Here is a 6,668-nt window from a genome sequence, read left to right as displayed (position 1 = left end):
ACATTACTACACAGACGAGTTTCAAGGAATTATCGGTGAATCCCTGATTTGCTGGAAAGCCCTGAGCAGTCACCTAAAAACTGTCCCAAAGAAACAGGGCTGGAGACATTCAGATTCACAGAGGCAGACAGTGTCACTGCATGGATGGAAATCAAACCTCCAACTGGGACCTTATTTAGGGATGGACCACCAGACAGTATCCAGGATGGAGCTCCTGAAACGAGCTAACAGAGAGCAACATCAGGGGGAAGGCTGGATCCCCACTAACTCCTTCACAGGATGGACGGGACTACTCAGATTACCTCTGTCACTCCCACAGAATGGAGATAGTATGGTAGACCAACACCCATCCTTCTCTTTAGCTCCGACTATACAGAGACCTTAGGCTTTAATCCACTCACTACCTTACCAACCCCAGTGACCGCACAGCTAGGCTCCACTACTGACCCGGACCAAGACCAACCCATAGCCCTGGCCACAAACAAAGGGTTGCTAGCTCTGGACCAACCAGCCACCCCACAAAGAGACATGCTGGAGGGAGATACCGTGATGGAGACTGGAGACTTCTCAGAGTTGGAGGACTTCACAGAGAACCTCACAGATACAGGAACAGACACAGGTAAGACCAACTTCTCATATCCAACCCCCATCCCCCGATTCCCGTCTTACCAGTTATATGTCCGCTTTTTACAACACCCTCAGGATGTTAGTAAGAAGGAATAGGAAGTCTTGCCCTACTATTTATAGGATATTGGTCAGAAAGAATTGTCCTATTTTTCTATTTTGTAAAACACTGGTGGTGAATTAACTGATTTACTGTGGCAGTGTGATGAGTATCCCCTTATTATTTTCCCTTCATGATATCCTACCTCTGATATCAGGAAGTGTGTGGGTTTGGTGGTTTGCATGCCCCTGTAGCATCCTACATCTGATATCAGGAAGTATGTATTTGGTGTATACATGCCCCTGTAGCAACCTACCTCTGATATCAGGAAATATGTATTTGGTGTATACATGCCCATGTAGCATCCTACCTCTGATATCAGGAAGTGTGTATTTGGCTGTTTACACGCCCCTATAGCAGTACATAGTAGTAGTAGTAGTAGTAGTAGTAGTAGTAGTATGTTTTCTGTTGAAGTGTGTGTTGGAAAGCGATGGGACTTGTCGGCTCTGTGTGTGTGTTTGTGTGTGTATTCTGCTAGCAAACACAGTTGTTTTATATTCACAGGGCAGTTTACTCCACGCCTCTCCATCTTCTGTCTCATTCTCCATCTCCTCCTCCTTCTCTCCCACTCATTCAATCCCCCTTCTCTTCTTCCCTCTCTTAATCCCAACTTAATCTCCCATTCATATCTACCACCTCCCTCTCTCTCCTCTGTCACAGACACACTATCTCCCTCCCTTGCTGTCCTGTCTTCTTAAACAGCTAAACTGAGGAGACTGTGAATGAATTACATGTGAATAACAGTAAATGAGATGTGAATGACAAAACATAGCTGGACTGGTGGTTGTATGTGGGACATTGTAGAAGCTGCTCCCCAGCCAGGGAGGGGTAGAGAGCATAGGTAGAGGGTAGTAAAACTGGGTTAGCTCTGTGGTGTCTCACACCTCTCTCTCTCTCTCACACACACACACACACACACACACACACACACACTAACCTTGCTGTTGAAGTATAGACACCTGAGTTGCCTAACCCATCAAAGGATTGGTTAACTCTTGAGGGTCTCTACCGAGCTAGGTAAATCTGCTTTTAGTTGTTTTAATGCACCGTATTGCTGGAACAAAATTCTAAATACATTTCAATATTGATGTATGGTGCCGTTCGGGCAATTTAAAGTATTGATTAGGCACTTATTGTGGAGGAATGTAACTGTTTTTCTGGGTGATTTGTGACGTTTTATTTGTGCTTCCATGACTGTGTTTTTGTATTTTAATGTCTATCTATCTATCTATCTATCTATCTATCTATCTATCTATATATATATATATATATATATATTATAGGTTGGGTATAATGTGTATATTTATGTTGTATTGTACAGGGTGCATTTGTAAAAGAGACCTAAGTCTCAATATGTCTTCCCTGTTAAAATAAAGATAATTTTTTTTAAAACAAACAAACACACGTACACATGCATGTGAAGAGGAGGGACCAGAGGTCTTGTCGCAGAGCTCCTATCCCCTAAGATCAGTCATACTGTATTTCTCTATGCAAGAGGCAGTAGGCAGGCACATAGTGAATAGAAGTGTCTACATTATTCAGATGTTATGTAATCATAGGGGACAGACATATGGAATGGGTATGTGCACCTACAATAGTATGTTATAAATGATGTAATGTGTGCCAGTTTCTGCGATTTATAATAGTTACACAAATAAGAACAGCAATTGGGTCAATGCTACCTAATCTGCCCACACAGTCTCTCTCCTCCCTCCCTTGCTCTTTCTACCTCCCTCCCCCTCACCACTCCCTCCCTCCCTCCCTCCCTCTCCTCTCTCTCTCTCTCTCTCTCTCTCTCTCTCTCTCTCTCTCTCTCTCTGACCCAGTTAGAGATTCCCAGTTACAAGCATGTACTTTTGTAATGGATTACTCTCTCGCTCTCGCTGATGTTTCACCCTATGAAACCCCTCAGATCTGGGGATAGGGGCAAGGGGTTGATTAGGGCATCAGTTTCAACCATCTTTGTTTCTGTTTTACAGGTGTATCTCCAGAGGAGGTGTGGCCTAAGTCAGCCACCAATGAGACACCTATCCTCGACTGCAGCCTGGACACCAAGGCCACGCCCTGCAACACAAATCATTCCTGGAGCCCTGTTTACCCTGATGACATCATCTCAAATAAATCCCAGCGCCCCATTCTGTCTCTAACGCCTCCTCTCTCGTGCCTCTGTATTCTGATTGGAACTCAGCTCTGGCCACCTGGGGGGTTTGCCTGGGAGGTCCACATCTATGGTCTGGGATCTGTGTTCGCTGTCATTAGGTCTGATATCTGTACTCTGCCTGTTAGGCCTGCCCCTGCGCTGCCCCCCGGGAAGCCCCTACTTCAGCCTGCTGCATCTGTTCCTCCTGGCAACTGGAGGCACTAGAGCATGCACTCTGCTGTATGATGCTTATAGTCACCAGGACCGCCTGTCTGCTCTGGGCTCTCTCCTACTTTCTGAGCTACCCTTACCCTGCCTCACCTCTGCCTTCTCCCTCTGCTTCCTCCTCCTCTCCCTCCGCTCTCGCATGCACCTCTCCCTCCCTTTTTCCCTCTCCAACTCGCTCCCTCTCTTGGCCCTGCCCCGGCCCTGTCTCTTGTTCTCCCTCTCGCTGTTGCACTTCGGGGCCTCCCTGGGCTCCATAGCTCTCTTCCATGTCTTCCCCAGCCTCCCTGTCCTCCTCCTACTCCCCCAGGGAGTGTTCATCCTCCTCTGCCTCCTTCTCCCCTGCTCCTTCCTCCTCTTCTACTGCTTTGTACGACAAGACACCAAGCATGTCCAACGGCTGAGTGATGGTGAAGGAGAGGTAACAGGTTCCCCAGTGTTGGTGAGGCGGCCGTCCCGGTGCCCATTCGCTGAGGCTGGGGAGTGGAGCAGGGCGGCAGGGGCTGGGGTGGGAGGGTCTCTGTGCCTGTTAGGCTGTGGGGGGCTCCAGATGTATGGGATGTTACATGCAATGGGGTTTGGAGGGGTGAGTGCTGGGGCGGGGTTTCAGCCCTGGCCTTGGTGGGGCTACCAGCTGGGCTGCAGGCTCTGTGAGGTGGGGGTGTGTCTGTCCCTCTCAATCATCGGCACTCATCCCCTCCTCTTCTGTTGCTCCAACTCTAACTCCTCCCCCTGGACTAAACCCAACTCCAACCCCCGTCCGGGGTCCTGGGCGCGGCTGCCCTGTGCCTCACCCTCAGGAGGGCCTAGCCACCCCCTTCCCCTCTCCACAGTCCTCCCCCCTCACTACCCCTGGTCACTGGGGCAGGAAGAGAAGCTGGTGGTGTGTGATGTCATTAGTAAGCGCCAGTCCGAAGCGTTCCCCCTTTACACACTAATGGACCCCCCCTCAAACGGACTGAACCTGCATCCTAACCCTAACACCCACCCTGGCCAGACCAGAACCTCCAGACACCCCCACCTCCCTGACCCTCCCAGCCCACCATGGATGCCTCAAGCTGGGGTTGCGTCCCAGGGCTCTTCCCAGGCTAGTCTAGTTCTGGACACTGACTCCACAATGTACCTGCGCCCCCCCTCTCCAATCGACCTGTCCCGGAGCATAGACCAGGCCCTGTACAGCGAAACCCTGTTCCCCCACAGTCTCTTTAGTCCCCCCAGGCTGCTCCATGCCTCCTCCAGCCTCTCCCTGAACTCCCCTGGCTCCCACCTCAGCCAGAGTGCCTCACAACCTGGACACAGCTCAGCCGACAGCTCCCTCTACCGGACCTCTTCCTGTGGAGATGTGGATATGTCTCCTACACGGCCTCCCCAGCCAGGGTGCATCCTCCCAGGCCACGGTGATCCCAGCTCCCCCCCTGAGCGCTGGTGGAGAGGTAGTAACCACAGCTGCCTGTGCCAGGAGTCCCTGAGTGGGTCTTCCCAGGGTCTGTTCTCCAGCCCGGGGGCAGGAGGGGCACGTTCGCATCCCCACTCCACCAGAGGGCAGCTCCACTCCCAGAGCAGCCTGCCCAGGACGCTCCCCAACCTCTCCCACCACAGACGCTACCGCACCCTCAACTCCGCCTCGCAGGACAGCCAGGGGGAGGGGCAGCTGGAGGGCAGAGAGGACCTGAGTGAAAGCAGGTTGCTGGAACAGGATCTGGCCATACAAGCGGAGTTTGTCAACGTGTGCCGACAGATCGATGCTCTTAGCGTGTGCAGTGACACTATTGACCTGTAGGTACAGTTGAAGTCGGAAGTTTACATACACTTACGTTGGAGTCATTTAAACTAGTTTTTCAACCACTCCACAAATTTCTTATTAACAAATTATAGTTTTGGCAAGTCGGTTAGGACATCTACTTTGTGCATGACACAAGTTATTTTTCCAACAATTGTTTACAGACATTATTTCACTTATAATTCACTGTATCACAATTCCAGTGGGTCAGAAGTTTACATACACTAAGTTGACTGTGCCTTTAAACAGCTTGGGAAATTCTAGAAAATGATGTCATGGCTTTAGAAGCTTCTGATAGGCTAATTTGAGTCAATTGGAGGTGTACCTGTGGAAGTATTTCAAGGCCTACCTTCAAACTCAGTGCCTCTTTGCTTGACATCAAGGGAAAATCAAAAGCAATCAGCCAAGACCTCAGAAAAATAATTGTAGACCTCCACAACTCTGGTTCATCCTTGGGAGCAATTTCCAAACGCTTGAAGGTACCATGTTCATCTGTACAAACAATAGTATGCAAGTATAAACACCATGGGACCACGCAGCCATCATACCGCTCAGGAAGGAGACGCGTTCTGTCTCCTAGAGATTAACGTACTTTGGTGCGAAAAGTGCAAATCAATCCCAGAACAACAGCAAAGGACCTTGTGAAGATGCTGGAGGAAACAGGTACAAAAGTATCTATATCCACAGTAAAACGAGTCCTATATCGACATAACCTGAAAGGCCACTCAGCAAGGAAGAAGCCACTGCTCCAAAACCGCAATAAAAAATCCAGACTACGGTTTACAACTGCACATGGGGACAAGATCGTACTTTGTGGAGAAATGTCCTCTGGTCTGATGTAACAAAAATAGAACTGTTTGGCCATAATGACCATCGTTATGTTTGGAGGAAAAAGGGGGTTCTTGCAAGTCGAAAAACACCATCCCAACTGTGAAGCACAGAGGTGGCAGCATCATGCTGTGGGGGTGCTTTGCTGCAGGAGGGACTGGGGCACTTCACAAAATAGATGGCATCATGAGGAAGGAAAAGTATGTGGATATATTGAAGCAACATCTCAAGACATCAGTCAGGAAGTTAAAGCTTGGTCGCAAATGGGTCTTCCAAATGGACAATGACCCCAAGCATACTTCTAAAGTTGTGGCAAAATGGCTTAAGGACAACAAAGTCAAGGTATTGGAGTGGCCATCACAAATCCCTGACCTCAATCCTATAGAAAATGTGTGGGCAGGACTGAAAAAGCGTGTGCGAGCAAGGAGGCCTACAAACCTGACTAAGTTACACCAACTCTGTCAGGAGGAATGGGCCAAAATTCACCCAACTTATTGTGGGAAGCTTGTGGAAGGCTACCCAAAACGTTTGACCAAAGTTAAACAATTTAAAGGCAATGCTACCAAATGCTAATTGAGTGTATGTAAACTTCTGACCCACTGGGATGAAATAAATAAAAGCTTAAATAAATCATTCTCTCTACTATTATTCTGACATTTCACATTCTTAAAATAAAGTGGTGATCCTAACCGACCTAAGACAGGGAATTTTTACTAGGATTAAATGTCAGGAATTGTGAAAAACTGAGTTTAAATGTATTTGGCTAAGGTGTATGTAAACTTCCGACTTCAACTGTAGATACTACTGGGTTTGAACCATGAGTCATCTATGCACCACAAGACACTGTTAGTCCGCCGAGCTAAACCAAGATATTTATCCGTTATGTAAGGACATAAGGATATGACATGTATAATGCACAGAGGTTATATATTGACCTCTAGGGAGATCTAAGGACTTAACTGATAAGCTAC

The 6,668-nt window shown here is 48.4% G+C and overlaps 1 pseudogene across 1 annotated transcript; it reads left to right on the top strand.

The window, feature by feature from the left end:
* The first annotated feature begins 181 nt into the window (after positions 1–181).
* Positions 182–5,367, top strand: LOC311135316 (proline-rich transmembrane protein 4-like; annotated as a pseudogene). The gene is made up of 3 exons: positions 182–196; positions 331–619; positions 2,704–5,367. The product of its transcript is annotated as a proline-rich transmembrane protein 4-like (transcript).
* The last annotated feature ends 1,301 nt before the right edge of the window (positions 5,368–6,668 follow it).

This window comes from Coregonus lavaretus (assembly GCF_964263955.1).
Source record: "Coregonus lavaretus genome assembly, chromosome: 9".
Taxonomy (NCBI): domain Eukaryota; kingdom Metazoa; phylum Chordata; class Actinopteri; order Salmoniformes; family Salmonidae; genus Coregonus; species Coregonus lavaretus.
This window is presented reverse-complemented; position numbering and strand designations above follow the sequence as displayed.